The sequence below is a fragment of the Engystomops pustulosus genome, chromosome 5 (genome assembly GCF_040894005.1).
Source record: "Engystomops pustulosus chromosome 5, aEngPut4.maternal, whole genome shotgun sequence".
NCBI lineage: Eukaryota > Metazoa > Chordata > Amphibia > Anura > Leptodactylidae > Engystomops > Engystomops pustulosus.
The window spans coordinates 137648932-137660831 of NC_092415.1; positions in this window are offsets into that span (position 1 = coordinate 137648932).

The window sequence follows — 11900 nt, forward strand, 5'->3', positions numbered from 1 at the left end:
GAGTAAAATTGTACCTTGTGTGATGTCTATTTCTTCCAACAATTCCATAAGATGCATGGAGTCCCTCACGTATGACTCTAATTGAAACACCAGCGGTCGGAGAAAGAAATCCAAAAAGGAGCATGCTTGTTCACATAAACTTCCAATTCCTGCAACGATAGGTCTCCCAGGCGGGGAGACCATCGACTTATGAATTTTAGGGACTAAGTAAAAAGTCGCTACCATCGGTTTGTCTGTTTTAAGGTACCGTACCTCTTGTTTGGTAATTATCCCATAGCTAAAGGCCGCGTCTATCAACCGGTCAAATTTATTCTTGAATATCAACGTGGGATCTGATGGGAGGTCAACATAGTTTTGTCTGTTGGAAAGTTGGCTTCTTCTACGTATGCTGGGGTAGACCAAAGAACTATGTTGCCCCCCTTGTCTGCTTCTCGTATGACCACCGTGTCCAGCATTTTCAAGTTTTTCAGGGCTTGTCGCTCCTCTTTTGAGAGGTTTTTGTATCTACATCTGTCCGTGGGTAAAAGTTGTATCTCCCTGCAGACTGAATTGAAAAAAACATTTATAGCCGGACAAAGGCTGAGAGATGGTGTGGCTTGTGATGGTAATCTGCCCGTAAACCTCCTACCTCTATTTTCTTCCCTCTCATTTTCTTGTAACAATTGCAATACCAAAAACCTACCAAAACCTGTCGGTCCTCCTCTGAGACTTGATTGATGATCATGGGTTGATGGTATAAAATTTTGAATGTAAGTTGTCTTTTTGTAACACCGACCTTTCTGCTGATGTTAAAACATGTGTGGATAGGTTAACAATCTGTAATTCCTGGGTATCGGTTTGTTGTTGACCCGTTTTTTGTCCTATTGTTAGCGGCGTCTGTACACTCGTTTCTGTTTGCTTTGTTGGGGGGAGCGGTCTAGGTTCCTGGGCTCTCTCTTTTTTGTATTTGCGATATCCCCTCCTGTGTCCTGATCGCTCGACATCGAGGAAATTGGGTTGGTGTTGATTGTCCCATGTTGTTGAGGCTGTCTATCTGCACTTTTAATAACTGTCCGTCTATTGCCTGAATGTGTCCACTTATACGCTTTTTTCTTTTCATAGTCCCTTTTGTCTCTAATGAATTTGTTTTTCTTCCCTTCTATGATTTCTTTCTCAAATTTATCTGTGATGTCCCGCAGTTTATCCTGGAACGGAGCTAAGACTGTCTGCTTATCAAATTTACTGCATGCATTTTCTAAGGTCTTAGTTCTTGTTCTAATTTCTTCTAAAAGTTTACGATCATGTTCCAACAGCATGTTGATGAGGATGGTGGAACAATGTCCCAACCCATTCTCCCATGTATTCTTAAAGGATTCATCAACTTCCCAGGCCGGGAAGATTTGTACTCTGAGTCCTCTGGGAGTGATGCCTAATTTGAGGTATTCCTCCAAGCTTTTAATGTTCCACCAAGTTCTAGTGAAGGACTTGTGTGCATCAATAATTTCCTCAGAGATTTGTTTAAACTCCATTCGATGTGTCCTCTGCAGCCGCAGAAAAGATGGATGTCACCTGGCTATTCCAAATAGCCTCCTTGGCTCCCATGTCTAATGTCATGGTGATGCCTGGTCAGGAAATGCGTCAGATCTATAACAGAGTGGTCAAATGCCAGACCGCCACCTAACCACCCAAAAGCAGACGCCAATCGCCGTGTATCACATGAAAGAGTTTTATATAACTGACATAAAGACTATCACCAAAGGTGAGAGTGGCTAGAAAAGGAACCTCATGGGTAAGACTACTGTAAGGTTCCTGAAACTAATTGTGTGTGAAGCTGATAGCCTCTCCACTAGTATGTTATATAAGCGGAAGAAACACTGAAATTGCACGACATGCTAAACAAACTACTAGGTCAGTGTCATGTACCAAAAACCAATCACTAATAAAGATAAAACATAGAAATATTTATTGGTATACTCTAAAAACACCTAAAAGGCACTCCCAAAATGTGCCATCCTATCTCTGTAAAAATAAGACAGAGTAATCCTCCTCACTAATGCCTGAATGTCTGGCAAACATATGGACAAAGTGCAGATAGTACAGGTCAATAATACAACAATGGAAGATTAAACATGCTAGCTGAATAGAAATGTGAATATTATGGATAAATATCACCCAAGTCCATGTATGTAAGGAGGAGAAAACGTCCCCACGCGTATCGCCGCGCTCCTGCGGCTTCCTCAGGGGTAGCTGGATACCAAATGATCCTTTGTCATATATGTGATTCATGTGATCTCGGCGTCTGACGTCACTTCCGGTCTGCTGTGAGGCTGGGCCTGTGCGCATGCGCGCCAGCCGCGCACACGGCATCCCCACTCCTCCACCTCCATGTGGGGACACCGCACGCGTCACGGGCCACGCCCAGCCGGCACACACCCGCAAGGCTCCACCCCCTTACGGGGGCCGGCCCACACCTCCAGGTAAGTGCAGTGGTATGATAATGATGCAATCTTGCGGTATTGGTCTCGGGATCCGGTCAATTAGATATATTGTAATGGGCATAATTCTTGGGTAAGTATTTCTGATTTTAATAATTCTCCCGGGCTCTTCAGGGGGTTCCAAAGAAGGAGGAAAAGTTAAAGTGGAGATCAAGCATTACGGGCAATGTCTGTAATAGGATGATATAGTGTGTTTAGAGTATACCAATAAATATTTCTATGTTTTATCTTTATTAGTGATTGGTTTTTGGTACATGACACTGATCTAGTAGTTTGTTTAGCATGTTGTGCAATTTCAGTGTTTCTTCCACTTATATAACATACTAGTGGAGAGGTTATCAGCTTCACATAGCATCATTATCCCCCACGGTAGTCCAGGGAGTCCACATACTTTAGCCTCAGAGACTCTTCCCGCACCCCAGTATGTGACATAGATTTTGCTTTATGTTTGGGATCATTGACTTGTTGGAAGAAAAATCTCCTTCCCAGTCTCAGATCTTTTGTAGATTTCAACAGGTTTTATTTCAGAATGGTCCTGCATTTGGCTACATCCATGTTCCTATCAGTTTTGACCATCTTCCTTGTCCCTTCAGAAGAAAAGCACGACCAAACCATGATGCTGCCACCACGATGTTTGACAGTAGGGATGGTGTGTTTAGGGCGATGAGCTGTGTTACTTTTACGTCAAACATATCGTTTGCCATTGCGGCCGAAAAGTTTGATTTTGGTTTCATCTGACCAGAGCATCTTCTTCCAAATGTTTGATGTGCCTCCCAGGTGGCTTGTGGCAAACTGCAAATGAGACTTATTGTAGATATCTTTGAGAAATGGCTTTCTTCTTCCCACTCTTACATAAAGGCCAGATTTGTGCAGTGTACTCTCCCACCTCAGCTGTATATCTTAGCAGTTCATCCAGAGTGATCATGGGCCTCTTGGCCAAATCTCTAATCAGTCTTCTCTTGTTTGAGATGAATGTTTAGAAGGACGTCCGGGTCTTGGTAGATTCGTAGTGGTCTGATACTTCTTCCATTTCAATATCATCGCTTGCACAGTGCTCCTTGGGATGTTTAAAGGGGTATTCCAGGAATAAGCATAATTCATATACAAACGGGTACTCAAAATATAAGCTAGTGTGTAATTAGTTGTTATTTAAAATTTTGCTCCCCTTAGCAGAAAATGCTGGTGACATAGTGTAATGAAGAATTAAAATGCTACAGGCCCTTTAATCAGTCCATTAATTTCCTCCGCGCGGTCCGTTGCAGAGAAGACACAAGATTGAAGATGGCCGCTGGTCACATGTGCACATCACATGTCCTGCACCTGCCTGGGCAGGTCATGTGATCACCACTATGTTTGGCTGTAGTCAGTTGGTTGCAGTGCATCCAGTATGGCCAGTGTTGTGGTGATGGCAGTTACACATCATTACTATGGTAACAGAGCAAGAAAACCTGTTACATCATCACTGGGAGCAGAGCATAAGTGGGAGGAGGAGTTACTGAGAACTAAAGGATCATGGAACTTGTAGTTTCCAGTGGCGGCCATCTTAGTGATAACTCCACTTACTTTAGAGAGGCCATACAATTTTGTAAATCATAAAATCAAACTATTTAAGCTCCGTTTTGTGACTAATGACATTGAGTATTGTTGTATTCATTTATTTATATCATCATGGGATTTTGTGACAGACGTTCATATTCCCAGAATACCCCTTTAAAGTTTGTGAAATCTTTTTGTATCCAAATCCAGCTTTAAAATTCTCCACAAGAGTATCATGGACCTGCCTGGTGATTCTCCCTGCACTTTAAACAGAACCCTGAGATTATCACAGAGCAGGTTTATTTATACGGGGACTTGATTATATTTATCATCATCAGCCATTTAGGACAACATTGGATCATTCAGAGATTCTCATTGAACTGCTGGATTGAGTTTGCTGGACTGAAAGTAAAGGGGCTGAATAATGTTGCATGTCCCTTGTCAGGCTCGAGGGTTGTGGATCATCTGGACCACTGGAGACGATGACACAAGCCACTACCTGAGACCGGAGTCTAATTGGTACCCGGTTTTCACCAGAGCCTGCCGCAAAGCGGGTTGAACTAGCTGCAGCGTGGTACCACCAGGTCGTTCCACAGTGACTTGTCTGCAGTGGTGGCCAAGGTCAAGGTACAGAGATGGCAGACACGGAGGAACACTGGTACACAGGAACAGCAGCACGGAGGAACACTGGTACACAGGAACAGCAGCACGGAGGAACACTGGTACACAGGAACACAGAGGGGCTCGGGTAGACACAGGAACACGGAGGGACTCAGGAACGCAGGAGACACAGGAATGCAGGAGACACAGGAACGCAGGAAACACTGGAATGCAGGTAAATCACAGTAGAGCTTTCTCTCAGGCTGTGAGGCACAAAGATCCGGCAGGGGGTGTAGGAAGAGGCAGGCTTAAGTAATTTTCTGAAAATGGCCAGCGCCAACTAACGGCATACAGGCCCTTTAAATTTACTGAAGGCGGCGTGGGATTGTGGCGAGGAAAGTGACTCGCCGAGGGACTGGGGCAGTGGAGCACGGGTGCGACAGTACCCCACCTCTTCGTCCTCCCCCTCTTCTTGGACTGGAGGAACCTGTGTAGAAGATTACGATCCAGGATGTTCTCCTCGGGTTCCCAAGACCTCTCCTCTGGACCGAACCCCTTCCCTCGCTTCCCTCTGACCGTCTTCATATCGAGGACCTCTTTCACTTCGAAGACATCAGAAGCATTAGCCTCAGGAGCAGGAGGAGGCACTTGCCGGGAGAATTGATTCAGGATGACAGGTTTCAGCAGGGAGACGTGGAAAGAATTTGGGATAGAAAAGATGGGAGGGACCTGCGTTTTCTGTCAGCTTGAGTTTTGGTGTGGGCAGACACCCAAAGCAGAGACTGATGAGTCTGTTCCCAGATGGATTTAATGTCTTCTACCAGCTCTTCCACAGCAGGATGTCTTCCATACACAACAAAGAAAGGAGTGCCACCGGCAGAGTCCAGGGATTTGTACAAGAACTCTGCCCAGAGTGGACCAGTCGTCCTGTCGGGTGGAGACAAAATGGCAGAGATAACAACCTAGGGTCTGATTAACCCTCTCGACTTGTCCATTAGGCTGAAAGTGATATGCTGAGGAAAAGTCCAATTTCACCTGGAGTTGGCTGAACAGAGAATGCCAGAACCGGGAGACAAACTGGACCCCCCAGTCAGATACTATATGCAGAGGGAGACCATGAAGCCGAAAGATGTGAGTGAAGAACAGGAAGGCAAGGCGAGGAGCAGATCTGCAACGGCATCAGAAGACCAGCGGGTTTGAGGCGTGATGACTTATTATGAGCACAGGAGGTGCAGGAACCCACAAAATCCCATAGGTCTTGGATCAGATATGACCACCAATAATAGCGGGAAATTAAGGCTACGGAGCGCTGCACCCCAGGATGCCCAGCTACACGGGAGCAATGTCCCCAAGTCAAAATCTTCTTCCGAAGGGCAGGTCGGACATAAGTCTTGCCAGGTGGGAGCTGCTGGAGGTTCACTGGAGCAGCCACAACCAGCCGTTCTGGAGGGATGATATGCCGAGGAGCCGGTTCTTCCCCAATAACATCAGAAGCATGGGAGAGCATCTGCCTTGATGCTCTTCTCAGCTGGCCGAAAATGGATCAAAAAATTGAAACGTGAAAAGAAAAGGGACCAGCGGGCTTGTCGTAGATTGAGACGCTGAGCAGTCTGGAGGTACAGGAGATTCTTGTGGTCAGAATATATACTGACCGGGTGATGAGCTCCTACCAGAAGACAGTGCCACTCCTCCAAGGCAAGTTTAATAGTCAGGAGTTCCCGATCTCCTATGGAGTAATTCCTCTCAGCCGCAGAGAAGGTTTTGGAAAAGAAACCACAGGTAAGCTTTCGGCCTTTGGGCTCCTGCACCTACCGATGAGGCGTCAACCTCAAGTTGGAATGGTCCCTCTAAATCTGTCCGCGTCAATATAGGAGCAGATGCAAAGGCAGATATCAGTTTTGAGAATGCTACCTCAGACGCTGGAGGCCAGAGTCTTGGATCAGCGCCTTTTCTCTTTAAGGCCACAATGGGAGATACGAGGGAAGAGAGTGAGGATTGAATTGCCGGTAATAATTTGCAAAGCCCAGGAATCTCTGGATGGCACGAAGTCCCACTGGGCGAGGCCACGGAAGCACCGCAGACAACTTAGTTGGATCCATCTGTAGGCCTTTGTCAGAGATGATGTATCCGAGAAACGGAAGGCTCTTCTGATGGAACTGGCACTTCTCAAGTTTGGCATAGAGACGAGTGCCGCTAAGAACACCTAAGAACTTGCTGTATGTGGACTTGATGAGACTACAAATCAGCAGAGAAGACCAATATGTCATCTAAGTAGTCACAGGTGTATAGCGGATCTCATTAGATATCATTAACAAATTCTTGAAATACTGCAGATGCTTTGCACAGACCAAAGGGCATGAGCAGGTACTCAAAGTGTCCCTCTCGTTTGTTAAAGGCGATCTTCCACTCATCGCCCTCCCGGATGCAGATAAGATTACATGCCCCTCGAAGGTCCAATTTAGAGAAAATTTAGCACCACGGAGGCAGTCAAAGAGTTCTGTGATCAAGGGCAGTGGGTACTGGTTCTTTACCATCACCTTACAGAGTCATCTATAGTGAATCCATCTTTTTTGGCCACAAAGAAGAAACCCCTTCTGCAGAGGGATGAACCCCTTCTGCAGATTCTTCTTGATGTAGACCGACATGGCCGCAGTTTCTGGCACGGACAGCGGGTAAACTCGACCTCGTGGAGGTGATGTGCCCGGTAGCAGTTCTATAGGGCAATCGTATGGACGGTGCATTGGTAAGGTCAACGCTTGCTTTTAAGAGAAGACATGCATATAGTCCAGGTAAGCAGCGGGAAGACCTTCCAGAGACTTGAGAGACGAAGAAGAGGACATAGTAGAGACTGGATGTAGAGCCATGAGACAGTGAGACTGGCATTCTGGACCCCAGCGATCTCCCCAGTCTGCTAGTTGAGAACAGGTGCGTGTTGCTGCAACCACAAAAGTCCCAGAAGGACGGAGGAAGTGGAGCAGGGAAGTACAAAGGACAGTCTCTCCTTATGCAAGGCACCAACTTGCAAACACAGTGGTTCAGTGCGATACTGGACTGGATCAGAGAGAACCTGACCACTGACTGAAGAGATGACCAGGGGATTCTCGAGGCGGATCACTGGGATGTGATGCTGCAAGACCAGGGCAGCATCTATAAAGTTTCCTGCAGACACTGAGTCCAAGAAGGCACACACTTGGAACTGGCTACCTGTACCAACACTGAGGAGCACAGGAATGACCAGACGTGGAATGACCAGACGTGGCTTTGCACACACCTAGGTACGCTTCCCCCAAGAACCCTAGGTGCTGGCATTTCCCGAATGTTGGGGACGAACAGGACACCTCCTAATGAAGTGCTCTGGACTAGCACAAAAAAGGCAGAGGTTTCCCTGATGTCTTCTGTTGCATTCCTGGGAAGAGAGTCTGGCTCTGTCCACCTCCATAGGCTCTTCTGCAGATGGTACGAGCGGAGACCGGATCGGCTTTTGGAAAGTAGGAGCCAGACGAGGAAGGCGTCTTGGATGGTTGCTTGAAGCGTGACTCCTTGGCATGCTCTCTAAACCCCACATCAATCCGGGTGGCCAGGGTGATTAGACCATTCAGAGTGGACGGCAGATGTCGAGCGGCCAGAGCATCCTTAACATGAGACGAGAGGCCTTTTTGGAAAGCTGCGGACAGGGCCGCATCGTTCAAGGAGAGCTCTGAGGCCAGGGTACGGAACTGAACAGGATACTCTCCCACTGAAGAGTCGCCTTGACGCAGGTTCAACAATGCAGTCTCAACAGAGGAGGCCCGTGCAGGTTCTTCGAAGACAGATCGGAACTCCACCAGAAATGCCGTGAGAGTAGCCGTGACCGGGTCGTCTCTGTCCCAAAAAGGAGTAGCCCAGGCCAGGGCTTTCCCGGAGAGAAGGCTGAGGATAAATGCCACCTTGGATCGCTCCGTGACAAATTGCGACGGCATGAGTTCTATGTGCAGAGAGCACTAGGTTATAAAGCCCCTGCACATCTTGGGATCCCCGTCATACTTGGCGGGCATTAAAAGACGTAACATGGGTTCAGCAGCAGGAAGACAAGCCGGGGAAGCAGGAGTCGCAGGGGCAGCCTCAGGATCCTGTTGCTGATGCTGGGTAGCTAGCAGCTGTTGCAGCTTGGCTGTGACTTTACAGAACTCCGGGATGAAATATCACTTGGCAGGATAGTTTTCCCATTTCCAAGTGTTGCTAAAATTTAACTTTTATTGTAATGTTTAAAATTAACCAAACTTGAGCAAATAAAGTGTGAGTTCAAAACAAAAAATCTCCATACACCGTTGGGTTTTTATCAGTGTTCCTCTAATGAGTACTTATACACTGTGTAGTTTTAAAACTACACAGGGAGAGAGCATATCCCAAGTTATCTTTCAGGCTTACCTGACCGTCTAGGCGTAACCATGCTACCCAGAGATTTTTAGGTGCAGAGATCTTGAAAGGCTGGAGTCCCAAGGAACCCGGACCATAGTTCTCTTACCCGGATCTGGGGAGTCTTTGGCCACCATCTCCTCCATTCAGCGTAAAAATTGGAACTCCTAAGTAGAGCAACCTGTGGGCTGAACTGCACAGTCTTACCAGAAACCCTGTTGTAGGTGTCAAACACCATCTGCCAAAATGCCTGTATCACTAAGCATGCTCCACTCATGCACAATGGATCCCACCTCCGCACCGCATCTACAGCAAATTTCCCAGAAAACTGGATACATCTTGTGAAGTGTCTTGGGGGCACCTGTAACAGCGTAAGAGAATCTTGTAATTCTTCTTTTGTGCACTGCAGGGCAGGGAAAGTTTGTGGGAAAATAAAAAGGCTTTTTCCAGTTCTGCTTCGGTGAGGGTAATCGTTAGCTGAGATAGCTCTGGCAGGGGTTGAGAGCCTGAGGAGAGCCTCTAGGGCAGTAGGGGACAACCCAAATCTAGAATCTGAGTCAGAGCTAACATATGACGCAAGCTGTTGGTATTCCAGCCAGGTCAGAGGTGTGTTTGGGTTGGAGGCTTGCAAGGAGTCCCAGGCAGGCAAGGCAGCTCTGATTACCACCTGTCCCATACTGGTATCTGCCTCCATCTCCCAGCAGAGGAATTGCAGAAAACACCCACCAGTAGCACCTGAGATTGGTGCTGGCTCCGATTGTGGCAGTCATAAACTAGTGATGCGTGGGCCCTTCCACATTGGCCTTGTTCGTCCCTCCCTGTGAGGTCATCCGAGAGTGATGCTCAGTTAGCATTACAGCAAGGGACAACCTATGTTTAAAGTACTGTAGGGGATCTGAAAAATAATTAAAAAAATAAAACTAAACAAATAAAATAATAATGTTAGGTACTGCCACTTCCCAAAAGTCCAGATCTATCAAAATATCATAATGGTTATTCCTGGTGTTCAACCAGGTAACTGAAAAAAAAAAGTTATTAGCGTCAGAAAATGGTAAAATGAAGATTTTTTTTTCGTACGGAAAGCTTTAATTTCTTAAAATATATCAAAACACAAGAAAACCTGTATAAATTTGGTATCTCTGTGACAGACTAAAAGAAAGTGAGAGAGAGAGAATGAAAGTGGAGAGCAAAGTGAAAGCCATTGTAACTAAGCCCCCACAAGAAAATGGTGCAGATGCGTTTTTCACATATTACACTTGAATTTTGTCCCCACTTCTCAGCATATGGCATGGATTATGAAATACTGTCACTAGGAAGAATTTGTTAGACAGAAAACAAACCCTCAAACAACTCTATACATTGAAACTTCAGTTTTATATTACAGCTGACAGCCGCCGCTAACACGCACTACCGGAGATTGCGCAGATCGTGTTTGTTACTTGTACACACCGTGGCCACGCGTGACCATGGCATGTGTAGTGATTTGGACACTCCCGCTGCGCTTACCGGAGGGGTCTGCTGGTCCAATGGCAGCCCCAGGGTCTGCCAGTGCCCCGGGGCTGCGGGATCTTCTGCTGGAGCTGAGTCCTGCCTCCTAACAGGGACCCGGCTGTAACACATTGAGCTTGCTGCGTTACATAACACAGTGTAATGCATCTGTATTACACTGTGTTAGGTAAAGAAGCGCTTGTTCAAGCCAACCTATAAAAAAGAATTTAAAACACTTAATAAAGTTTTTGTAATAAAAATAATGAATTAAATAAAGTGAAAGTCCCCTAAACAACAACATTCCCTATATACATTTAATAAAGTACAAAAAGACCTGCCCGGTAAACGCCATAAAAACGAAACCCAGTAAAATGGCAAAAATTTACATTTTTCATAAAATCCCTTAACAAAAAAAGTACAGGCGGCCCCCTACTTAAGGACACCCGACTTACAGATGACCCCTAGTTAAAGACAGACCCCTCTGCCCACTGTGACACCTGGTGAAGCTCCCTGGATGCTTTCCTTTAGTCCCAGGCTGCAATGATCAGCTGTCAAGTGTCTGTAATGAAACTTTATTGATAATCCTTGGTCCAATTACAGAAAAAAATTTGAAACTACAATTGTCACTGGAGCAAAATATTTTTTTCTCAGAATAGAGTTTCGACTTACATACAAATTCAACTTAAGAACAGACCTATGAACTATGGACCTATTTGTAAAATGCATCTTATGTCGCAAAAAATATAAAAGATAAATATTAAAAGATAAAATTGGCAAAAAAAGATTGTATAGCAGATAAAAAGTGACAATGCAAATTGCGCACCTTCCCTTCAATGCCCTGGCATGGGCCCATACTACCATAACATATGGCGTATTGTTCTTCTCGGGAGAGATTAGGTACTTTGTGGAACATTTGGTATTTTATCCACTGAGAATATGTACATTTTTCAAAAAACACATTTATCCCCTGTAAAACAATTAAAGGGTTAACAAAGGTCCCTCAATAAAATGATTTTTAATTTTTTATGAAAGTGTGAAAAATCACACCTAAAGTTCAAAGCCCAATAACCTCCTACAAAAATGAGATGATGTGTAAAAAAAACAAGTGCAACAAGTGCAGAAATTAGGTAAATGTTAGTTAGCAAGTCTTTTTTCTGTTATGACTGTGTCGATAAAGTAGTTTTTCCAAATATACACCAAATATCTGTTTTTTTCATAAATAAATGCAACCACCAAAATTTTTCAACTAACATGTACAAAAGGCAAAAAACAAGTGTCCTGAGAAAACTATTTCTAAATCACTTTGATATGTATATCAATTTTACATATATATGTCATATGTGAGAAAATGGGCCATGTCAGCAAGGTGAAAAGTGGCTTTTGCAGTAAGGGGTTAAAAACTTTAGA